Genomic DNA, 27162 nt, shown 5'->3' on the forward strand with positions numbered 1-27162 from the left:
ACGTGGAAGTGAGAAAGACGTGAGGGAAATATTTTTTTGTTAGTCTGTATGAAATTGTGTTTACATTCTATAAAAGAATCGACGTTTATCACAAAAAGTATATACTTTTCTCCCAAACAAACTTCCTTATAGTGCAAAGCACATGGGAAACGATATTTGTTTGTCTAAAATTTCGTTTGGGTGGAAAGAATTATTTTTTGCGTGTATTTACCAGGTCGATATTTTGTCAATGTACTGAAAAGCTTTGTCTGGATTCGGATGGTGTACAAGATGTAGATGCCTTCAAGTTTCCTTCTTACCAAACCATTGCATATAAATACCATTTCAATCTCGAAGAAAGGCGACTCCCTGTTTCGATGTCGTCAATTTGCTGGTTATCCCAAATGTCTGGATGGTGATAAGATGTTACCATACCGATACCGGGTAGAAAAGGTAATAAATATCAATATTGGCAACTATCTTAGACACATTTGCTGAATTGTCTTTGGTATGTATGGCTTAGACAAAAATCAGTGACGGAAAACAGGGAGTTGGCTATGGGATTTCTTGGATTGTTTTGCCTTTTAGTAGATAGGTGCTCGTATGAATTACAACCTAGTCAACAAATCATTTGGAAGGTATTATTCAAAACAATTGTCCAGTATTGAATTACAAACAAACACAAGACGAACTGTAACCAATTGCAATTGGTAAAGTTTTAGTGAGGTCTTTCCTCTATACTGTTATAGGCTAGTTGTTGATTATTAGTCCATGCTAGGCCTAAACAACTAAAAGCTGCTTAAATAGCTTTGAACTTATATGTACAGTGGCATGAAAATGTTTAAGTTAATGGATGTAAGCAACTTCAATTGTCCTATGTACTTGCAACGGTGATTGGTAGTAGGCATATTTTAACCATTTATAAACATAGATATGGTCAGGCACAACTGTAGACAATTGCCTTTTTTACCATATATTAGTTTTGTTTAATTCGAAAATAATTTAAGCATATTTGTCATAACTGAAAATGTCGTCTGGCTGACTGACAGACTGCCTGAAGGTTTGAATATACTCTGTTGCTAGATGGCAAATCCCGAAAATCGTTATAGTAAAAGTTGACAAGAAGTGAAACCTAAGTCGGACCTCAAACGTACCTAGTCAGGAATGGAAAATGCTGTACTATAGTACTTACTATAGTACCGTAGTACCCCCGCGAATGATTTAGTATCTTTTATGTGTACCGTATTGAGCTGATATCAGATTTATGGAACAATAGTTTTGACAAAATATTTTAATATTTGAAAGTCTTAAGCAAACTTATTTGAAATTTGGCAAAACACACATACTCATGCGGGAAGAAAATTTTGTAAAAGCCAGTGTCAAAAACACGATTTTCTTGAATTCCAAAAATGTTTTGGTCGGAGAAAGCATGTGATTCTATATTACGCTTCCATACACAGAAAAAAATATTACCAAAATATTTCCAATTAAAAAGTTAATTGAAATTGAAAATTTTTTCAATTAATAAATTAATTGATACAATTAACTTTTTAATCATGATAGAGACATTAAGTTAATTAAGTCAATGATTGAAAATTTTAAAATTTTTAATTAAAAAATTGATTGATACAATTAACTTTTTAATCAAATTCGGAAGACTAAGTCAGATAAAAAAGTGATGAACATTTTTTTAAATTTTTAATTAAATTTTTTTTTCAAACAATCAATTGTTAATCCATATAAAAATTCGAAGCCAATTCAAAATGTAATTGAAAATAGTTACCTTTTTTAATTAATAAATTAATTGATTTTTGCAATCAACATCAATTAAATTTTTAATTGAATCAATTAAAAAATTAATTGAAATTTGGTAATGAAATCAATTAATTTTTTAATCAAGAATTTTTTATATGCCCAATTAAAACTATGATTGATACTATCATTTTCGTGATTGAAGACATTTCAATTAAAAAATTAATTGGATCAATTAATTTCGTGATTGAATCAGAAAAAATTTTTTTTGTGTGTACGAACACTTTCTAGATAAGAAGTTATCGATCAACTTTTTATACCCTCCACCATAAGATGGGGGGTATATTAACTTTGTCATTCCGTTTGTAACACATCGAAATATTGATCTAAGACTCCATAAAGTATATAAAGGGTGATTTGTTAAGAGCTTGATAACTTTTTTTTTTTAAAAAACGCATAAAATTTGCAAAATCTCATCGGTTCTTTATTTGAAACGTTAGATTCGTCCATGACATTTACTTTTTGAAGATAATTTCATTTAAATGTTGACCGCGGCTGCGTCTTAGGTGGTCCATTCGGAAAGTCCAATTTTGGGCAACTTTTTCGAGCATTTCGGCCGGAATAGCCCGAATTTCTTCGGAAATGTTGTCTTCCAAAGCTGGAATAGTTGCTGGCTTATTTCTGTAGACTTTAGACTTGACGTAGCCCCACAAAAAATAGTCTAAAGGCGTCAAATCGCATGATCTTGGTGGCCAACTTACCGGTCCATTTCTTGAGATGAATTGTTCTCCGAAGTTTTCCCTCAAAATGGCCATAGAATCGCGAGCTGTGTGGCATGTAGCGCCATCTTGTTGAAACCACATGTCAACCAAGTTCAGTTCTTCCATTTTTGGCAACAAAAAGTTTGTTAGCATCGAACGATAGCGATCGCCATTCACCGTAACGTTGCGTCCAACAGCATCTTTGAAAAAATACGGTCCAATGATTCCACCAGCGTACAAACCACACCAAACAGTGCATTTTTCGGGATGCATGGGCAGTTCTTGAACGACTTCTGGTTGCTCTTCACTCCAAATGCGGCAATTTTGCTTATTTACGTAGCCATTCAACCAGAAATGAGCCTCATCGCTGAACAAAATTTGTCGATAAAAAAGCGGATTTTCTGCCAACTTTTCTAGGGCCCATTCACTGAAAATTCGACGTTGTGGCTCGTTAGTAAGTCTATTCATGATGAAATGTCAAAGCATACTGAGCATCTTTCTCTTTGACACCATGTCTGAAATCCCACGTGATCTGTCAAATACTAATGCATGAAAATCCTAACCTCAAAAGAATCACCCTTTATATTCTAGGTCGTGGTGACATTTTGAGGTGATCTAACATAAGCATGCCCGTCCGTCCGTCTGTTGAAATCACGCTAACTTCCGAACGAAACAAGCTATCGACTTGAAACTTGGCACAAGTAGTTGTTATTGATGTAGGTCGGATAGTATTGCAAATGGGCCATATCGGTCCACTTTTACGTATAGCCCCCATATAAACGGACCCTCAGATTTGGCTTGCGGAGCCTCTAACAGAAGCATATTTCATCCGATCCGGTTGAAATTTGGTACATAGTGTTAGTATATGGTCTCTAACAACCACGCAAAAATTGGTCCACATCGGTCCATAATTATATATAGCCCCCATATAAACCGATCCCCAGATTTGGCTTGCGAAGCCTCTAAGAAAAGGAAATTTCATCTGATCCGGCTCTAACAACATTGCAAAAATTGGTTCACATTGGTCCATAACTATAAAGCCCCCATATAAACCGATCCCCAGATATGACCTCCGTAGCCTCATGGATGAGCAAAATTCATCCGATTCGGTTGAAATTTGGTACGTGGTGTTAGTTTATGGTCTCTAACAACCATGCAGGAATTGGTCCATATCGGTCCATAATTATATGTAGCCCCCATATAAACCGATCCCCAGATTTGACCTCCGAAGCTCCTTGGAAGAGCAAAATTCACCTGATCCGGTTTAAATTTGGTACGTGGTGTTAGTATATGGTCTCTAACAACCATGCAAAAATTGGTCCATACCGGTCTTAATTATATATAACCCGCATTTAACCGATCCCCAGATTTGACCTCCGTAGCTCTTGGAGGAGCAAAATTCATCCGATCCGGTTGGTACGTGGTGAAATTTGGTACATCGCGCTAGTATATGGCCGCTAACAACCATGCCAAAATTGGTCCCTATCAGTTTATAGTTATATATAGCCGATCCCCAAAAATAATCTACCAAAATTTTATTTATATAGAAAATTTTGTCAAAATTTTTAATACTATACAAAATTTTTTCAAGATTTTATTTCTATAGAAAATTTTGTCAAACTGAATTATATACGTACGTAATCGGCCTTTTGTTGAGAAGGTAATACGAAGTTTTAAGATACCTTGCCATCGGCAAGTGTTACCGCAACCCAAGTAATTCGATTGTGGATGACAGTCTGTAGTAGAAGTTTCTACGCAATCCATGGTGGAGGGTACATAAGATTCGGCCTGGCCGAACTTACGGCCGTATATACTTGTTTTCTTTTGAAAAAGTTTTCAAATTTTTTTCTATAGAACATGTTGTCAACATTTTATTTCTATAGAAAATTTAGTCAAGATGTTATTTCTACAGAAAATTTTGTCAAAATTTTATTTTTATAGAAAATGTCAAAATTCTATTTTTATAGAAAATCTTGTCAAAATTCTATTTCTATAGAAAATCTTGTCAAAATTCTATTTCTATAGAAAATTTTGTGAAAATTTTATTCATATAGAAAATTTTTACCAAAATTTTATATCTATACAAAATTTTGTCAAAATTTTATTTCTATAGAAAATTTTGTCAAAATTTTATTTCTATAGAAAATTTTGTCAAAATTTTATTTCTATAGAAAATTTTTACCAAAATGTTATTTCTACAGAAAATTTTACCAAAATTTCTATAGAAAATTTTGTGAAAATTTTATTCCTATAGAAAAGTTTTACCAAAATTTTATTTCTATAGAAAATTTTACAAAAATTTTATTTCTATAGAAAGTTTTGTCAAAATTTTATTTCTATAGAAAATTTTGTCAAAATTTTATTTCTATAGAAAATTTTGTCAAAATTTTATTTCTATAGAAAATTTTGTCAACATTTTATTTCTATAGAAAATTTTGTCAATATTTTATTCCTATAGAAAATTTTTACCAAAATTTTATTTCTATAGAAAATTTTTATCAAAATTTTATTTCTATAGAAAATTTTACCAAAATTTTATTTCTATAGAAAATTTTGTCAATATTTTATTTCTATAAAAACTTTTGTCAATATTTTATTTCTATAAAAAACTTTTCAAAAATTAGTTTTTATTTATCTATAGAAAATTTATGAAGTCCCATGGATTCTACCAATCTACAAAACAGTAAAAAAATACCATTTTTGGTAGAATTCTTCCAACTGTGATAAGCGGATATAAAACAAAAAAAAATTAAATCGAGGAGTTGACAAACTAAATTTTATTTTCTTTAAAACTTATTATATTATATTGTTTACAAGCTACCAAAAGCATTGCAATAATCTATATAAAGACTAGTGTATAAAAACGGGTATGAAAAATACATTAATGGAAAATTTCATAAACATTTCATATTTCAATTTAATTTTCTCATGAACGAAATATGTTTGCAATAATGATAAATCAAGATTGTTTGTAATTTGCCCTATTCAATTTTTTTTTATTTAATTTACAGTTTTCAATGCATCAAATTTTCTTTCAATCTTAATAGATTACTCTCAGTTTCCACATACTTCATTTTTGAATACAACTTTTTTTGCCACAACTGAAAAAAAAATGAAATTTCCCTCATACAATTTTCATTTTTATGAGGATTTCCATTTTTTCCTACATTTTCAACACATCAGCGTCACAGTCACACTCATTGTCATAGACTCGTCAGCGGTCACTCATTATTGTCATCATTGTCGAATGCTTTTCATGAATGAAAAACTAACAGTTTTTCACTTAGTTGTCGGTTTTGGAGTGGTAATTGATTTTTTTATTGCCATTGCTGAGGATAAAATGACATTTCTCCAATACCAAAAGTGCAGTTTGTTAAATTAAACTTGGGAAGTTTATTATTTTTTTTTTTGGTTGAGCTTGCTATGGGTAATAGCAAAGTTTATTGGATGTCTATGTAACTGACAGACTGGTCATTTCTCACTATGGTGCCATAGTGATCATGAAATCCTAATAAAACTTCATGACATTATGGTGGTCATGAAGCATGAGGCAAGAAAATAAACAACTTTCACATTAACATATGGCCAGATCAGACTAGGAGGCCAATATGTTCAATGGTCTTTTTTTTGTGAGCAGGGAGCTATCTCGAAATGTATATTCCAAAATACTTAATTAAGCACAAAATGTGAGTTTAAAGTTTTTTGTTTTGTTTTTTTTTTTATTTTTTTTTTTTATTTAGAGAAATAGACAATAAAAAACTATCATCCAAAGCTGCTATGGGATTTTTTTTTTCGCCCACACAAAATTTAATGCTTAAATTGTGCTATTTCTTTACGGTTGTCATGCAATCATTTGAAGCCGATTTGTAATATTTAATGACAGTAATCGATTGATTGCCTGATTGCCGGATGCCAGAACATATAAAATGTTACCGTTCCCCGACTAAATGCTGAATAAAATATTTACAATGTAGATAATATGCCATTTTTAGTGGGCTAAAGATTGTACAACATTTTTTAAATGTTATGCTTGGGAATAATAATAATATTCACAGATTCTATAGATTATAAAAATAATTAAATAAGGAAATTTGTAAAATCAGTCATTTGATTTAAATAAATATGAATTAATTTCGGTATTGAGTATATAGCGCGACTAGTGCAAATCACCATTAATGTTGTGAATTTCTAAAGAGTGTCACAAAAAGTGTCATTCGCAATAAAGGGTGACGAACTCCCATTTACATTCGTATAATGGGATTTGGTATCAAAATTGATAAGAAAATATTTAATAAAATAAGCGAATTATTGAATAAATGGCACAACATGACAAAAAGTGGCACAAAAATGTAAAAGATATGTCATGAAGTGACGCAAGAAAAAAAAGTCACACAAATATGACAAAATGGAGTACAATGGGAGTAGAGTATTTTTGAATGGCTTTAGTCCGTTATCGTGTATTTGAGGTGGCCATAGTTACCGAGTGTGTTATTCAGACGCCAGTAATATGGACCTGGGACAATGGGACCCGAGTACAGATGCCAGATATAAATAACTGATACATGGATTGAAGATGGATGGGAAGACGCGACGGGGCGTATATGTGGAGAACTCAGACACAGAGATTCTATTGCGATTACCGGACCACAGCACAATCCTGTAGGCAAAAGCGCGTGCTATAACGGAAGATCTTGGCCCGGAAATAACACGAGTCTACAAACGTGAATATTTTCACTGATTGTCAGATGAAGGCAATATCAGACATTACGGTTCTATCGGCTACCGTATTATAATGTAAGAGAATGATCAAGGAATACTCGGAATATGGCAGGATATGCAACATATGGGTGCCGGGGCTCGGTATATGAGAAAACGTAAAGGCGAATTAACTGGCGACAAGAGCCAGTTAAAAGAGAAAGCGCATAGAGGATGATTCGGATGAATTACCAAGGTTTGGTTAGGTTAGGTGGCAGTAATGAAGTTCTCTCTTATCACTGAGTGCTGCCCGATTCCATGTTTAGCTCAATGACAAGGGATCTCCACTTAGAGAAGCTTTGAAACACTCAGAAATATCACCATCATTACTGAGGTGAGATAATCCACCGCTGAAAATCTTTTTGTGTTCGGTCGAAGCAGGTATCGAACCCACGACCTTGTGTACGCAAGGGGGCATGCTAACCATTGCACGACGGTGGCTCCCATGAATGACCACATAAAGTGAAGTGGACTAATGCAATGGTCGGAAGGACGACGAAAATACTATGGGGTAAACCAGAAAAGAAAAAGTTTGGAGAAGTACTCCAGTAGAGTAGGAGCCACCGTGGTGCAATGGTTAGCATGCCCGCCTTGCATACACAAGGTCGTGGGTTCGATTCCTGCTTCGACCGAACACCAAAAAGTTTTTTAGCGGTGGAAATGTCACCAGTAATGCTGGTGACATTTCTGAGGGTTTCAAAGCTTCTCAAAGTGGTTTCAGTGCAATTTGGAACGCCGTTCGGACTCTGCTATAAAAAGGAGGTCCCTTGTCATTGAGCCTAACATGGAATCGGGCAGCACTCAGTGATAAGAGAGAAGTTCACCAATGTGGTATCACAATGGACTGAATAGTCTAAGTGAGCCTGATACATCGGGCTGCCACCCAACCTAACCTAACCTAACCAGAGTAGGACGACAGTCAGTAGGGCTGTGGGAATAATATTCTAGAATTGAGAGCACATTGAGAGAAAAGAATTAACTATTGGGACTTCAAAAAGATACACTGAAAAAACAGTGAAGCCACAAGGAAGAAATTTTTTTGAAAATTTTGAATATTTTTAGAAAATTTTAACTAAACAGTATTACAATCGCTAGCATCACGCCGATATCACAAAAATAAGTAAATATTTTTCGACAAATTCAAGTAAATTTATTAGACATAATTAATTTTTTTTACTTGTTAAAGAAAATTTTGCAATTTGAAGGAAAAAGTTGGAGTTCAAAAATGCAAGAATGTCTTTAGTGACATAAGAAGTTCATTATGGACGCATTTTTGGTAAAATTTACAAATTTAAAGAAATAATGAACTATTTTGTGAGAAGTACGAATTTAGTAAATCTTTTTGCTTAATTTGTGTATAATTTTTTCCTGTTTTTAGTTCATTTATTTCAAAAAATTATTAGAGTAACGAAAACTTTCTCCAAACATAATAATTCCATCAACTAAAGTAAAGTTAAATTGGCTTTAGTGAAATAGACAGTACAATTTTTTTTTAGTGTATGCTTAGGGTGAACACACAATATGTTAGCACAGCAAACAATTTTTTATTTGAACAGAGGCGATTTTTTAGGGTGTACTAACTTCTCGTCCAGGCTGAAACTTAAGATGGATTCACTCTTATCTGAGTGTACAAAGCCTTTTTTATTATAATCTTGCATATTTTTTCAGGGTTTAATCAAAGTTTGCATAAACTTTAAAATAATACACAACCAAAAATTTATCTTAACGGAATTCCCATTTATGACGATTTTCAGATTTTAATGCTATAACAGCAAAAAATTACTTGCTTGTTCTCTTCATAACCCCCTTCGTTTACAATTTCCTGGTTCCTTTTTTTCACAGATTTCCTGCTCCATGCTCATTTTATCAAATATTTATAGCTTTTTCTATTTGAAAATTTCTTTTGCTTTCAATTTTACAACTTAATCTCAAAATGCGTTCGGTTGTTCCTCAGGGTAAAACTCCAAAGTCAACTCTCATTCGTGCTTAGAGAGGTTTTATGTTATGATTAATAGTGCAAATTCACGTACTGTTGTTGTTAATGTTCATTGACATCCAAGTGTATGTATGTGTGTGTTTATGATTTTTTTTATTGCTTTCATTAATAAATAAAAAAATTTCAAAAATTCAATTCTTCATCTTTCACTTGATGTCAGAGATGAACAGCTTTCTATTTATGAAATATGTACATGGATTGTTTTGTTACTCTTTCGTCTTTATAACATTGAACATCAAAAAAGATTATGAAATTTTATGGTATTATTGTTGTTGCTGGGTGTTTTGTAAATGTTCGCATTGTTACAACTTAATGTAATTACTTTTTATTGTAGGTCATCAACATGGTTTCTTCAACTTTATTCATTTTTTGTTTTGTGAAGTGTGAATTTTTGTGAAAAGGGAGAATTAGTGTTTTGTTTTTAGACAATTTTAATTATTTCGTTTATTGTTTCGAAAAAAAATTGCATTGGCAATTTATATTTTGGGTGTGATTTCATATTAGTAACGAGGGAAGTTTAATAATTTAGAGAAATATTTTGTAACTCATAAATATTGTAATATTGTAAAAGTTACATTACACTCCATAAAAATTTTACTTGGATCCAAAGATTTTGACCTTCCTTTTAGGATTTTGGCATTGATTCCGAACCAAAGTTGCGGCTTCTATAAAATAAAGACATTTTTTAGCGACCTATGCTGCTTTAAATCTAGATCAATAAAATTAAAATTAAGATAGAGAATCCATTTATCGAATTTTCATTCACTTTCCGCGGTATATTCATAAAGCTATTCATGTACAAATAAATGACACCTTAAAATCCAAACGGATACATCAACGTACAAAATGTTTTCTTAATTCCAAAAAAAAAAACTTTAAACCAAATATGGTAAATCCTCAAAATAAGTCTTAGCCTATATTTGAAGCGTTTTTATCTTAAATCTAAAGTTTCAATATTTCAGTTAATTTAATGACAATTTCTTTAAATCAAAAATGTGTTTCTTTACTTTAAGGAAAATTAGCCTTAGTTCAAAGACATGCGACTTTAACAGAGGGGTGCAAATTTACAAAATGTGTGTTCTAAATTTAAGGAAACAAATTCTAGAAGCAATGAACCAATAGTTGAGAAAAATGTATGGTGGCAATAAGCATTTGAATGGTTCTCAAATACCACAAACATGTTCTATCATTTAAATGATAGAATTTGAGACCATTATATGGTCGAGAAAATCGTGTACCTGACCATTCAATTTTTTGACTTTTTTACAGGGAAAAAAGTATTTTTATAGGTTAAGTATAGACATGTCTAGAACTTTTACATTGCCATAAAGACCATGTACATTATTTTCGTGACCATTTAATTTTTTGCCGCGAAAATAATTTTATAAAAACATTGAGTAGGTACACACGATTTACATTTTGCGCGTCAGTCGTGTGTTGATTGTTTCTTGGAATGGACGGAGAATACGGAATTACTGTGTTAATTTATTTATTCAGAAGTGGCACGTGGTTTTATGTGAACACAAAAAAGGAAAGTGAATTGAAAAAATGTACCTGTTTTTTGTTCTGCATTTTGCTATATGCATCATTAATTTTTATTAGCAGTTACATGATGTCTGTGTTTGTACATTTGATGGGCACGATGTAAATATGGAATAATTACTTATTTTTGAAATTGAAATAAAATAGAGTGTGTAAAAATATATGATGTTTGCTTGAACGGCATTATAAATAAAAATAAACAATGACTTAGTTTATAAATAAATAAAAGCAAATAAATAAAGTTAATTTTGTGTTTTATCAAGCGGCGTCCTTTTTTCGACGATGAAAAAAGTTTTTTCTTAAAGATCAAAACATTTTAGATTGTGACCATGTTCTTTTAACTAGAAGAAAAACATTTTTAATGAATACCATAACATTTTAAATCGTGACCATTGTCTTTTCATTCAAACAAAATTATTTTTATCAATATAATAACATTTTAGATGAGGACAATTATATTTTTCTTAGAACCATGTTCACTGAGCCAACATGGTTGCAGGTTAAAATGTTACATGGTCACCGCAAAAATAGCTTTTTATTTTGCTCTTCGAATATGATTGTGACAATCATGTTTCTTCTCTGCGTGTACTATCAATAACAACTATAGGGTGAAAAAATAAATTATATAAATCATTATCTTCCTTATAATAATAACCATGCTAGCATGTTCCTTCTAAAATGTAGATGCGCCTAGATTTCCAATAAATCAGCAGCCTGTAAGCGAAATTAGCTTTTCTGAAAGTAAACAGAATAAATCGAATTTAATTTTGTTCAAGTAAAAGTTAATTTGGTTAAACATTACCTGCATAGAATATCAAGTTCAATTCTTAGTTCCAGGTTGCAGATTTATAATCTTCTTTTGCAGTTGTAGTCTTTTAGCATAAAAAGGTGTATTAAGGAGCTCGGTAATTTAATTTTAGTAACAATTCCTTTCCAAAATTTCCACACATTAAAATCTATTAAAATTTGAACCAATCAAAGACAAAAATAATGGGAAAGCAATGTAATATTTGGTATTATATTGATGATACTTTGCAAATTCTGGAAATAGAAAAAAATATAAATGGAAAATACATATTTTTATTATTTTCGGATATTTTTCATAAATCCAAACGAAATAACTTTTTTACCATTACATAATTCAGCTCATTAGTTTATATACCAGATATACTGCTCTCTACTTGGGTTCAAACTGAAAACGGCAGGTAAAACAAAAATGCAATTTAATGCCAACGCTACTTCGCAACTTCAAGGTGAATCTTCCAACAAACCCATACCGCTCTTGGTTTTAAGAAAACTAGGAGTGAAAAAAATTTATAATTTTAAAAGATCAATACGGTACCCACTTTTTTATTGCAAACATATTATTATATATTTGATAAAATGATGGAGTTGATGGGATTGATTGGTCAATTTCACGAAATAAAATTAGTCACTAAAAGAAATGAATAAAAAATATATTATTTTAGTCCGTTTAATGTAAACAGGCTTCAATGGAAAACGGTATTCACATTTCACAATTTCTTACCTTCAATAAACGTAGATTGTTTTCCATTTTTACAATACCACAAAACACAAACACAGGTAATTTCAAATGCGTTCTGTCATATACTTTTTTTCAAACTTTTACCACGTGGCCGTTTGTTGTTGCACACTTTATTCATTTCAACCCTTTGCTTTGATTTGTTGCTGCGTTCAAAATATTTATGCACACATTTTGAATGCAGCAGACAGAATGTCGCCAATCATGTTTTTCAATTTACGCGAAAAACAAAAACCCAACCGTTCGTTACGAGTTACTGCCACAGACTGATCTCTCCATCATACATTGTTGAATAAATACCCATTCTCTTGTTCTCTTTTCGCTCTTTCCATTGCTCAAAATTATTCAGTTTCAATCACAAAGGTGATTGGATCAATCACATGTGTAATTGGAAACGGAAAAAATTTCAATCACGTTTGTAATTGAAAATTATTTCCGAATTGATTAACAAATTGATTGAATCAATTAATATTTCAATTGGAAACGTAACAATATCAATCAATTTTTTAATCGGTTTTTATTCGGATTTGATTAAATAATTAATTGAATCAATTCCGTTTCCAAATTCAATTAAGTGTTTAATTGAAAAAATGTTGGTGATCATTTTTTGTGTGTACTTGGAAATCAAAAACCACTAAATTTGGTGGTAAAAGCACCAAATTGGCATCAATGTTCCCAAGGTTTCAAAGAAAAGTCTAAATTTATTCTCTTACACTAAAAAATATTTACGTGATATTAAAGCTTACGCAACCTAAATTTTATGACTCGCAATTTACACTGTATTAAGAACAAATTCTTTAAAAAAAAAAATGAAACTTAAATTAAATTAATTAAAGCAAAGATTTTGATTAAAAAATTTGTTACATTAAATTTGGGACCCAATTTTGGAAAATTGCATCCCTCCGTTAAAGTCGTATGGACTTCCTTAGAGTAAAGAAATACAATTTCGATTTGAAGAAATCATCCTTAAATTAACTGAAATATTGAATCTTTAGATTTAAGATAAAAACGCTTAAAATATAGACTAAAACTTATTTTGAGGATTTTATATCTTGTGTTTAAAGTTTTTTTTTTTTGAAGAAAGAAGAATTTGAAGAAATCATCCTTAAATTAACTGAAATATTGAATCTTTAGATATAAGATAAAAACGCTTCAAATATAGACTAAAACTTATTTTGAGTATTTTATATCTTTTGTTTAATTTTTTTTTAATTAAGACAACAGTTTTTACTTTGAAGTATCTGTTATAATTTGGATTTTAAACTGGCATTTGGTTGTATGTGAATACCTTTAATAATATATCGCGAAAAGTGAATGAAAATTCGATAAATGAGATCTCTATGGTAAATTTAATTTTATTGATCCCAGATTTAAAGCTAGATAGGTCCCTAAAAAAATGTCTTTATTTTAAAGAAGCCGCAGCGTTGGGTCGGAATCAATACCAAAATCCTTAAGGGTTGGTTAAAATCTTTGGATCCAAGTAAACTTTTTTAGTGTACGTTCAATCATTTTGTTTTTAGGATTATTTATAATTTATATTAAATTTTAAAGTTTAATTTATACAAATATATTCTTTGATACTATAGTACTAAATGTAACAAAATAAAAATGCATAGTTCATTTATAAACCATACTAATATATATTTATAATAAAATACAATTTTTACTATGTTCTAAAACGCTACCTTAAGCTTTTGAAAAATAATGGACCTCATTATTACAATGGTCACATATTAAATAAATAAATTTTGTTATGGCGTTAAGAAATAAAGGTGAGGCTTTCATGCTTATGAAATCGTTCGCCTCCACATTAAAATAAATGTCAAAACGTAATACATACATGCTTCAATAAATAATAAAAAAAGCATATTGATGAGAACCATAGAAAAAAAGCAAAAAAAATATTTTTCTCACACCAAAAAATTTGGTTGTACGAACAAAAAAAATAAATAAAACACTGCATGTGGAAGCGTCTCATAAAATTGCCTCAAGTACACTATATCTCAAAAAAAAAAAGAAAAAAACTAAACACCTGTGCCACAGAGCTAACACCCATTTGAAGAAATCCAATTACATTCCTAAGTAAATAAGGTATGATTATTAAAATGGATGATTGAGTGTATGCAAGTGTATGTGTATCCAATACCTCACGGTTTTGTTTTATTAAAATAAGGTTAATTTTGTAGTAAATAAAATTCCATTAACATTTTTGTTTGTAGTTAATTATGTCTACCCGATGAAGTGAATTGATCTCTGTATCTCTCTCTCTCCCTATCTCTCTGTTAAAAATATTGTCGTATATAAATTGTCAATGACTTTATAGTAATTCAATTGTTCACATGGATTTGGTCATAGATATGAAGTGGCCATATTGAGGGATTCATACATATACGGTTGGCTCCTCTTTTATTAAACGTGACTTTGCTACTTTCTTTTCACTCATGGGTATTTATTAGTCTTAACATTTTTGTATGGTTTATTAACCCTTTCTTGTCCAATTACAAAAAATACCATAATTTTTTGTATTGAATTTATGGGCAATATTATATATTTGTAAAGAGGATAGAACATATTTTCACCTCCAGCCATTCCACAATTCTTCCAAGAAAACTACTTAAGCCAAACAGCCTGCAGTACTGTTTACCGATAAGCATTAGTGATTACCTGCAGCATTCGAATTTGCTATGAAATAATGGCCTACCAATTTCTTTGTGTATGTCTAGTTTCTGGTATAATCTCTTTCATTTGCATTAGAGGTGTGCATGTGAGTAATATGTTACTCACAACAGAAAAATCTTACTCACGCACGGTATTTTTTGGAAATTTTACAATATACGATTTACACAATATTAAGGGCATACTTCTTTAACATAAAGACATGTTAATTAAGAGAAAGTTCTTAATCTTTGCTTATTTTTTTTTCAAATTTAGGACACGAATCTTCGTAATTTGTGCCCTCTTTGAAGTAAGCTAATTTTCCTTAAAGTAAAGAAAAACATTTTTGATGTTAAGAAATAATATCAAAAGATAAATATATACGGCCGTAAGTTCGGCCAGGCCGAATCTTATGTACCCTCCACCATGGATTGCATTGAAATTTCTACTAAAGACTGTCATCGGCTATAAAAAGGAGGTCCCTTGTCATTGAGCTTAACATCGAATCGGGCAGCACTCAGTGATAAGAGAGAAGTTCACCAATGTGGTATCACAATGGACTGAATAGTCCAAGTGAGCCTGATACATCGGGCTGCCACCTAACCTAACCTAAGATTATAATCTTTGCTTCAAAAATTTTGTTCATTAAATTTGGAACACCAATTATGGTAAATGGAGGGATTAACTCCATTAAGGTCGTATATGTTTGATCTAAGGAATTTTTTTCTTTAAAGTAAAGGAAAACATTTTTGATTTAAATATATTGTCGTTAAACTCACTGATATAGACTAAGATTTAAGATAAAAACACTTCAAATATAGGCTAAGATTTTTTTTCGAGGATTTTGCATATTTGGTTTGAAGTTTTTTTGTCTTGGAATTAAGGAAATATTTTTTAGTTTCAAGTATTTGTTATAATTTGGAATTTTAAACTGGCATTAGTTTTTTGCATGAATAGAATTATTAATTTTTTGTTAGTTTTAATTTTATTGATCTTAGATTTAAAGCTAGATAGGTCCCAAAAAATATGTTTATTTTTATGGAGACGCATCTTTGGCTCGGAATCAATAGCAAAATCTTTGAATCTAAACAAACTTTTTTTTGATGTAGGATGAATTGAAATCCAATTACAATAGTGTATGCTGCACTTTGAACTCAGATTGGTATTCTGGTTAGCAGGTTGATATTCATAGTCACGATTCTTCTCCAATTTACAAAATCTGAATTTTCTAAATTACATATTCGATATATTTTCCATATAAAGTACAAGCATATTAAGGGCAAAACATTACTTAGGTTAGGTGGAGTGGATATGTGGTGTCGAGGTGGTCACGTTGTTCAGCTAAAACTTCAAAAATCTTTTGGAGAAAGAAATTTCTCCTTACTCTGTGTCTTCCTTATTCAACTAAGATTTTTTTTCAGTCTATATAATTACAATCCCATGGACCCCAACAGCAACTAGATGACCATATGAGCTTCAAATATGTAATCACTACAAGCTGTAGCTTATAATTGCCCTTTTCAAATGCTTGTTTGTTTTTATTTGCTTTGTTTCACATTTATAGGCCAATTTTATTAACAAAACAAAAAAACATGGAATAAAAAACAATATAAAAGTACTCTTCATGTTTTGTTTATTACCGCTTTTTTGTATTTTTAAGATCACTTGGCGGAAATTATTAATCAGTTCAGAAAACTTTCTCTCAGAGGTTTGTTGTGGTTGGCTGCTGATGTTTGTGACCAAAGTCTTTCCATAAAAAAAACTCCCCACCTTAGGTCGAACGGATGGTCAAATTGGCTAAGTCATATAAGCCAACTTGGAAGTTGTTTTGTTTTTACTACTTCTTCATGCAAATGCTATTAACCATAACAGTTAATGTCAATAATTAGTCGAAGACAAAGAAACTACAACAAATAATCAGGTAATAAGCTATAATATTGGTCTGTCATTAAAAGAGCTTAGTTGGATAACTGATGATGGTCAATTACCAAAAAGAAAAATCAGAATGAAAAACAATGATATCCTGATTGAAGATATGATTGGCAAAAATTAATGGAAATATTGATAGCAAACGTTTGTGGTGTAATGAAATATGTTTTTTGTGTTTTCTATAACAAATCGAATTCATGAAAATTATTTTTGGTATACAAAAATTTTATATTGTTAGGCTAAATAAAGTGGCAGAAGCATGTCTGACTTTACTTGGCATATTAGTTTACTTAGATTAGTGGATTATAGAATACTGAAGAAAATAATGATTAAGAAGACCAAGTTATTTTATATAAATATATTTTAATTACACTCACAAAAAAATAGGTTAGGTTATGTGGCAGCCCGATGTATCAGACTCACTTAGACTATTCAGTCCATTGCACGCACAGAAAAACCATGTTTGGACATGGTTGCCGCATCCATTTAATGCTTATCTAGAGCATATAATTGCCGCGAAAACCATGTATTTTGTCTTTGTAAAAATAGTTTTCGAGCGGAGAAAATGTATGGTGGCAATAAGCATTTGAATGGTTCTCAAATACCGCAAACATGTTCTATCATTTAAATGATAGAATTTGAGACCATTAAATGGTCGGGAAAATCATGTATCTGACCATTAAATTTTTTTACTTTTTTACAGGGAAAAAAGTATTTTTATAGGTTAAGTATAGACATGTCTAGAACTATTACATGGCCATAAAGACCATTTACATTTTTTTCGTGACCATTTAATTTTTTAACTTGTTTGCAGCGAACAGAATTTTATAAAAACATTGAGCAGGTACACACGATTTTCATTTTGCGCGTCAGTCGTGTGTTGATTGTTTCTTGGAATGGACGGAGAATACTGTGTTTTGTGTTAATTTATTTATTCAGAAGTGGCACGTGGTTTTATGTGAACACAAAAAAGGAAAGTGTAATTGAAAAAATGTACCTGTTTTTTGTTCTGCATTTTGCTATATGGTATCATTTATTTTTATTTGCAGTTACATGATGTCTGCGTTTGTACATTTGATGGGCACGATGTAAATATGGAATAGTTACTTATTGTTGTAATTGAAAAAAAAGAATGTGTAAAAATATATGATGTTTGCTTGAACGGCATTATAAATACACATAAACAATGAATTAGTTTATAAATAAATAAAAACAAACAAATAAATGTAATTTTGTGTTTCCTTTCTCAAGTGGCGTCCTTTTTTCGACGATGAAAAAAGTTTTTTCATAAAGATCAAAACATTTTAGGTTGTGACTATGTTCTTTTAACTAGAAGAAAAACATTTTGAATGAATACCATAACATTTTAAATCGTGACCATTGTCTTTTCATTCAAACAAAATTCTTTTTATCAAGATAATAACATTTTAGATGAGGACAATTATATTTTTCTTAGAACCATGTTCACTGATCCAACATGGTTGCAGGTTAAAATGTTACATGGTCGCCGCAAAAATAGCTCCTATCATATTATTTTGCTCTTCGAGTATGATTGTGACAATCATGTTTCTTCTCTGCGTGTGTGATACCACATTGGTGAACTTTTCTCTTATCACTGAGTACTGCCCGATTCCATGTTAAGCTCAATGACAAGAGACCTCCTTTTTATAGCAGAGTTCGAACGGCGTTCCACATTGCAGTGAAACCACTTAGAGAAGCTTTGAAACCCTCAGAAATGTCATCAGCATTACTGAGGTGGAATAATCCACCGCTGAAAAACTTTTTGGTGTTCGGTCGAAGCAGGAATCGAACCCACGACCTTGTGTATGCAAGGCGGGCATGCTAACCATTGCACCACGGTGGCTCCCACAAAAAAAGTAAGTTTGCTTGGATCCAAAGATTTGGACCTTCCCTTAAGGATTTTGGTATTGATTCGAGGCCAAACATGCGGTCTCTTTAAAATAATGGCATTTTAGGGACCTATGTAGCTTTAAATAAAATTAAAATTAGGATACAGATCACCTTTTTGTGGAATTTTCATTCTCTTTTTGGGATATATTAATAAAGCTATTCACGTACAAACAAACGCCAGTTTAAAATCCAAATTATAACAGATACTTCAAAGTAAAAAATGTTTTCTTAATTCAAAAAAAAAAAAAAAAAAAACTTTTAACCAAAGATACAAAATCCTCAAAATAAGTCTTACACGCAAAAAAAATAATTCTTTCCTCCCAAACGAAATTTTAGACAAACAAAGTTCGTTTCTCATTTGCCTTTCGCTGTAAGGAAGTTTATTTGGATGAAAAGTTTATACTTTTTGTGATAAACGTTTATTCTTTTCCAGGATGTAAAAACAATTTCATAAAGACTAACTAAAAAAAAAAACAATCTTTTCTGGCTAATTGCATTTTCCCTCACATCTTTCTCACTTCCACGAGGTGCTTTAGTGCTTAGCTCCTTTTTCAGTAATACAAACAGTGTAGAAAGAATTGTTCGATTTTATATTTTTTTAAAATTTTACCTTTCGCCTGGACGGAGAATCGAACCGCGAACCATGCAATTTGTAAGCCAACACACAATCCACTGAGCTATGTAGCCGTTATTGTCATCAATAGATATAGCATAGCTTGCGGCGCTCACGAGCCGATTAAACAAACTTTATTTAACAGAAATATACATTTAGTTGGGCACAGTGGAGCAGTGGTTGCTACGTACGCCTTGCATGCCAAGGTTAGGTTAGGTTAGGTGGCATCCCGATGTATCAGGCTCACTTAGACTATTCAGTCCATTGTGATACCACATTGGTGAACTTCTCTCTTATCACTGAGTGCTGCCCGATTCCATGTTAAGCTCAATGACAAGGGACCTCCTTTTTATAGCCGAGTCCGAACGGCGTTCCACATTGCAGTGTAACCACTTAGAGAAGCTTTGAAACCCTCAGAAATGTCACCAGCATTACTGAGGTGGTATAATCCACCGCTGAAAAACTTTTTTGGTGTTCGGTCGAAGCAGGAATAGAACCCACGACCTTGTGTATGCAAAGGGGGCATGCTAACCATTGCACCACGGTGGCATGCCAAGGGTCGTGGGTTCGATACCTGCTTCGACCGAACACCAAAAAGTTTTTTTTTTACATATATTCCAGATATGTCCGGAAGATTCCGAAAAGATGTACAACATTACATATTACTATATTAAATTTTTACTATGAACTTTAAAATGTGTCTTATTAAAGACTTAAAGTCAGAAAAGAACAGTGCTTGATATAAACAAAATGGACTGTGTTTTTGGTTAAAAAATATTTTTTTTATTGAAAATATAAAAATTTTGTACCAAACGAATTTTTTTTTGGTGATAAAAGTTTAAAATTTTCGAAGCAATTCAAAAAACTCTAACAAAAGAAAAACGTTTTCGGTATACGTTTTCCAAACAATTTTTTTGCGTGTAGCATATGTTTGAATCGTTTTTATCTTAATGATTCAATATTTCAGTTAATTTAACCCTAGGCAGTTATTCTTCGTCAAAATGACGACGAGTAATTTCATTTTCGATCTACAATGAATTTTAGTCGGTTGTGAAATGATAAATTTAAGTTATACCAATCAACTATTTTAGGAATTTTTGTTTTATACTAAATAAAAACAAATTGAATAAGAAAATAGAATTAATTTTGGTTAGCATTTTTACTCACGATGCAAATTATAGCGCCTTGAAATAAACCGTAGTCAAATTGACGAAGGATGACGTTAATGTACCAAAAATAAGGATGACTTTCCAGGGCTAAGGACGATTTCTTTAAATCAAAAATGTTTCCTTTACATTAAGGAAAATAGTTCAAAGACATACAACATTAACGAGGGGATGCCAATTTCCAAAATTTGTGCACTAAATTTAATAAAAATAATTTTAAGGAAATTTTTCCTTAATATTGTGTAAATTACGCATCCTAAAATGTAGGCTGCATAATCTTTAATACGACGTAAAATTTTTTCACCTTTCAGACGAAAGGTTATAATCTTCTTCAAATTTATAAATATCTTACAAAAATTTTCTTTCAAAGTGAGTTCAAAATTTTTGGTGAAGTTAAAAGTAAATCAAGCCTTGACTTCCCTAAAATATTTTTCACATTTTTGCCGCTAAATCAATGATCAAATTTAGGTTAAAAATCTTTGAATCCTTAACTTATTTATCTCGCCTATTGAAAATGTCTGCATTTCAAATCCTTTTTGTGGTCTAAAATCCATTTTTATTTGTTTACACTCACTCGGTAATTTTAATTTCGCTGTCAACCAAATTAAATTTCATTGGTTTTGTTACAATTACCGCAACAGAAATGTGCTACCTGTGTGTGTGTGAGTGAGTGTACTTGAGTGTGGTATTTAGGTTTCATTATCATGTCATGGTTATTTAATATTTATTAACTCAAGCTTTAATATGAATCGTAGTGTCAATAATAAATATAGCCAAGCCACCAACATCATCCAACAAACCCCTTGTTGGACTGATCAAACGAATTTCAATCTTAATCATGACACTTTAGCACACACGACATTGTAAACATGGCAATCTTTTGTGTGACAACTATTGACACAAATGTTATGTTTAACTAGTCTAATTGATATGTGGCAATTGTATTAAATTTATGTTAAAATTACACTTGAGATTGTCATTGGGTGTTAGTCAGCGCAATTTTTATGTACGTATTACAAATGTACCAGTGTGATCTAAAAAAAAAAACAAATAATGCCCTAATATAAAGGATGATGTAACCTAAATTTTAAGACACCAATTGTACACAATATTTAGGAAAAATTTTCTATATACAAAATAGTTTCTTTAATTTCACAATATTTGTCTTTGAAATTTGCGTTCAAACAAATACCAGAAATCCAAATTATATCAGATACTTCAAAGTTACAAATATTTTCTTAATTCCAAAAAAAAAAAAAATAAAAAACTTTAAACCAAAGATAAAAAATCTTCAAAATAAGTCTTAGCCTATATTTGAAGCGTTTTAGTCTTAAATCTAAAGATTCAATTTTTCACTTATTGTAAGGATGATTTCGTTCAATCAAAAATGTTTTTCTTTACTTTACAGAAATTTTTCTTATTTCAAAAACATACAACTTTAACAAATTTAATGAAAGAAATTTTGAAGCAATTATAAACTTTCTTTTAATTAAAATTTCATTATTTTAAAGATAGTGTGCAAATTGCGTATCCTAAAATTTAGGTTGCATAATCTTTAATAGCACGTAAATATATTTTTTTTTTTTCAGAGTAGAATGTGTTTAGAAGGCCTACAGCATAGCTAAGAAGGTCTGAAATAAGGCATCATAGATCATAGATTCCCTGTTGGGATGTTATTTACATGATTAATTTTTTAAACCCTTGTATTAAAGAGATAAAAAGCTTTTAGTATACACCCAGAAAAAAGTGACCCCTTCTTTAAGTTAAAATGAACTCATTGTGAAGAAAGTTGAACTTCGTATAGCGCCAAAGACATTTTTATTTGTTTGAACGATGTGATTTTCGTACAAATTAGGAATAATGCATTCCATATATTAGTTAACATTTTCCTATATTTATATACCACTATACTACAGAATGAAAAAATTTAACTAATTTGAATTCATATATGGAATGATTTTATTGAAATTTTTTCATTCATTTCGACAAATCTTACACATTTGTGGTAAAACTTTTACTTCATAATTAGAACTGCTTACCTTCGTTTTTAAATACAATTTTATTTATTTATATGAGCAATTTTATCTTCAATAAAAGACATGTTTTATTAATACATTGAATATACTTATTAAGAATCAACAGCATCGAATCTCCTTGAAATATTAGTTTATTATTCCGCTGTTTCCAATTTCCATGTGATATTATCAACTGTAAAACGCACTTTTTCTTCTTCTTGTACTTTTCACTTTTAATAAGTTGCTGCCTAACGATTTTGTCCTCCTTTTACAATTTCAATACCTACAAATATAAAAAATCATAAACCATTTTTGTTACAAAAGGTTAGCGTCACTGAATATTACCTGATAATTGAAGATTCCAAAATGAAGACAAATGAAAGGGTTGTTATTCTGCTGGTGTTTTCTTTCTTTATATACCATCACGAACATTGATAGATTTATTTTCAAAAAACGAAAATTTTTCTCACTAATTTAAAATAATAAATATTTTATACATTTTATTTGTTATTTATTATATTATTTTACAATATTATTTTTTAACAATCTTTCCGTATACCACAACAACGCGATTCCAACTAAAAAAACAACCCACGCGCAAACATATCGATTACACCCACGCGCAAACACATCGATTGCGATGACAGGTATCGATTACAGGTAGACAATAGAAATATAGGAAAATTTCCTATATTCTAACAAGTGTGTTTCCTTAAGTTTTGATTGGATTGCATACTTCTTAGTACGAATGAACTAAAATATTTTTCTATGCCAAGTGTTGTTCGTATGTATGAAAAACTTTCTATTATAAAGGAAGTCGCAATTATCATTTTATAAGAAATTTTACTAATTTTGAGGAAACTTGGTTTTAGTTCGGGTTTTGTTTATTTTTACGAATGCTTTGTTATCGGTGAATAAAATTTTCTTGTTCAGTAGTAAATTCTTATACCCAGCGAAGAAAATAGTATGAGTAAAATTCCATGCCTTATTCTAGTTAATGAACTATTCCTAACTGCTTACAGTATAGGATATTTTTACTGAAACGAGTAAATTTTATTATTTCTCACAAAATTTTACCTTAATGGAAATAAAATGGATAAACTATATTGATGAAAAATTTTTCCTTTAGTTTCGAAGGCACTTTTTTCTGGGTGTAGGCTATGTTTTGAGGATATTGCATCCTTGATTTATAGTTTTTATACCCACCACCATAGAATGGTGACGGGGGTATAATAAGTTTGTCATTCCGTTTTTAACACATCGAAATATCGATTTCCGACTATATAAAGTATATATATTCTTGATCAGGGAGAAATTCTAAGACGATATAACGACGTCCGTCTGTCTGTCTGTCTGTTGTAATCACGCTACAGTCTTCAATAATGAAGCTATCGTGCTGAAATTTTGCACAAACTCGTCTTTTGTCTGCAGTTCGTCAAGTTCGAAGATGGGCTATGTCGGTCCAGGTTTTGATATAGTCCCCATATAAACCGACCTCCCGATTTGGGGTCTTGGGCTTATAGAAATCGTAGTTTTTATCCAATTTGCCTGAAATTTGAAATCTAGAGGTATTTTATGACCATAAAGAGGTGTGCCAAAAATGGTGAGTATCGATCCATGTTTTGGTATAGGTCCCATATAGACCGATCTCCCGATTTTACTTCATGGGCTTATAGAAACCGCAGTTTTTATTCAATTTACCTGAAATTGGAAATCTAAGGGTATTGTAGGACCACAAATACGTGTGCCAAACATTGTGAGTATCGGTCCATATTTTGGTATAGCCCCCATATAGACCGATCTCCCGATTTTACTTCTTGGGCTTATAGAAACCGCAGTTTTTATTCAATTTACCTGAAATTGGAAATATAGAGGTAATGTAGGACCACAAATACGTGTGCCAAAAATTGTGAGTATCGGTCGATGTTTTGGTATGGTCTATATGGTGACGACCTCCCGATTTGGGGTCTTGGGCTTATAGAAACCGTAGTTTTTATCCAATTTGTCTGAAATTGGAAATCTAGAGGTATTTTAGGACCATAAAGATGTGTGCCGAAAGTGGTGAGTATCGGTCCATATTTTGGTATAGCCCCCATATAGACCGATTTACCGATTTTACTTCTTGGACTTCTAGAATCCGAAGTTTTTATCCTATTTGCCTGAAATTAGAAATCTAGAGGTATTTTCGGGTCATAAAGAGGTGTGCCGAAAACGGTGAGTATCGGTCCATATTTTAGTATAGCCCCCATAAGAATGATCTCCCGATTTAACTCCTTGGGTTTCTAGAAACCGTAGTTTTTATCTGATTTGCCTGAAATTGTAAATATTCTGGTATTTTAGGCTCACAAAAACGTGTATCGGATTAAGTTTTTATCGGTCCATTTGGTAATGCCTCCATATAGACCGACTTCACTTCTTGAGGGTATACAAGGCGCACTGATCATGAAAATTGCTTGAAACTCAATGTAAAATTTCCAGATTTTACTTCTACAGATTTAAGATTTCAAATCAAGACGTTATTTTATAATTTTCTTGCACACTTACAAGAGATGTTAATGATTCCTCTAAAACTCAAACAAAAATGGTTCTTATAAATCCAGAATCTGATATAGTCCTCATAAGTGAAATCTTTAAATTTATCTTTGGGAAGTGTCCTCAAGCCCTCCTGAAATTTCAAAGGAAACCCTAATATTTGGTTCATGGTGGTGGGTATTTAAGATTCGGCCCGGCCGAACTTAGTCCTGTATATACTTGTTTTTTATACCCTGCGCCACACTGTGGAACAGGGTATTATAAGTTAGTGCATATGTTTGCAACACCCAGAAGGAGACGAGATAGACACATGGTGTCTTTGACAAAAATGCTTAGGGTGGGCTCCTGAGTCGATATAGCCATGTCCGTCTGTCCGTGAACACATTTTTGTAACCAAGGGATTAGGTAGTAATTTAAGCCCAATCGACTTCGAATTTGGCACAAGTATGTGTTTTAGGTCAAAATAGAACCCTATTGATTTTGGAAGAAATCGGTTCAGATTTAGATATAGCTCCCATATATATCTTTCGCCCGATATGCACTTATACGGCCCTAGAAGCCTGAGTATTACCCCAATTTGGTTGAAATTTTGCACTAGGAGTACAATTGGTAGTATAGTCAAATGTGCAAAATTTTATTGAAATCGGTTCAGACTTAGATATAGCTCCCATATATATCTTTCGCCCGATATGCACTTATACGGCCCTAGAAGCCTGAGTATTACCCCAATTTGGTTGAAATTTTGCACTAGGAGTACAATTGGTAGTATAGTCAAATGTGCAAAATTTTATTGAAATCGGTTCAGATTTAGATTTAGCTCCCATATATATCTTTCGCCCGATATGCACTTATACGGCCCTAGAAGCCTGAGTATTACCCCAATTTGGTTGAAATTTTGCACTAGGAGTACAATTGGTAGTATAGTCAAATGTGCAAAATTTTATTGCAATCGGTTCAGACTTAGATATAGCTCCCATATATATCTTTCGCCCGATATTCACTTATACGGCCCTAGAAGCCTGAGTATTACCCCAATTTGGTTGAAATTGTGCACTAGGAGTACAATTGGTAGTATAGTCAAATGTGCAAAATTTTATTGAAATCGGTTCAGATTTAGATATAGCTCCCATATATATCTTTCGCCCGATATGGACTAATACGGTCCCAGAAGCCAGAGTTTTACCCCAATTTGGTTGAAATTTTGCACAGGGAGTAGAATTAGCATTGTAGCTACGCGTGCCAAATTTGGTTGAAATCGGTTCAGATTTAGATATAGCTCCCATATATAGTTTTCGCCCGATTTACACTCATATGACCACAGAGGCCAATTTTTAACACCGATTTAGTTGAAATTTTGCACAGGGAGTGGAATTAGCACTGTTGCTATGCGTGCCAAATTTGGTTGAAATCGGTTCTGATTTAGATATAGTTCCTATATATATATGTTTTTCTGATTTCGACAAAAATGGTCAAAATACCAATATTTTCCTTATAAAATCGCCACTTCTTAGTCGAAAAGTTGTAAAAATGACTCTAATTTTCCTAAACTTCTAATACATATATATCGAGTGATAAATCATAAATAAATTTTTGCGAAGTTTCCTTAAAATTGCTTCAGATTTAAATGTTTCCCATATTTTTGTTACTAACATTGTGTTCCATCCTAGTGCATTAGCAGACTTAAATTTTGAGTCTATAGATTTTGTAAAAGTCTATCAAATTCTGTCCAGATTGAGTGATATTTAAATGTACAGTATGTCAAGAAAGTCTTTTGACATTGCCAAATATTTCAAATTCTAGAAATAATTGAAATATTAAATATTTTATTAAATTTTTAATTCTGTGTACGTATGTATACTTTGCAAAATACATAATAAAATATTTTTTTAAAATTTCATTATATTTAATTTTGGAACAAAACATAATTTTTATCCCATTGTCAAAACACTTTCTTGACAAACTGTATGTATTTGGGACAAACCTTTATATATAGCACCCAACACATTTAACGGA

The 27162-nt window shown here is 31.5% G+C and overlaps 1 protein-coding gene and 1 long non-coding RNA gene across 5 annotated transcripts in view; one reads left to right on the forward strand and one right to left on the reverse strand.

Annotated features, from left to right (window-relative positions):
- Positions 1 to 27162, forward strand: part of cno (adherens junction formation factor afadin) — a 223118-nt gene that overhangs the window by 57695 nt on the left and 138261 nt on the right. The gene's annotated exons all lie outside the window — the stretch shown is intronic.
- Positions 22643 to 23099, reverse strand: LOC142237322 (uncharacterized). The gene is made up of 2 exons (XR_012722460.1): positions 22963 to 23099; positions 22643 to 22900 (listed from the first exon to the last, which is right to left on the reverse strand). It is a non-coding gene; the product is annotated as an uncharacterized LOC142237322 (long non-coding RNA).

This window comes from Haematobia irritans, chromosome 1 (genome assembly GCF_050003625.1).
Source record: "Haematobia irritans isolate KBUSLIRL chromosome 1, ASM5000362v1, whole genome shotgun sequence".
NCBI lineage: Eukaryota > Metazoa > Arthropoda > Insecta > Diptera > Muscidae > Haematobia > Haematobia irritans.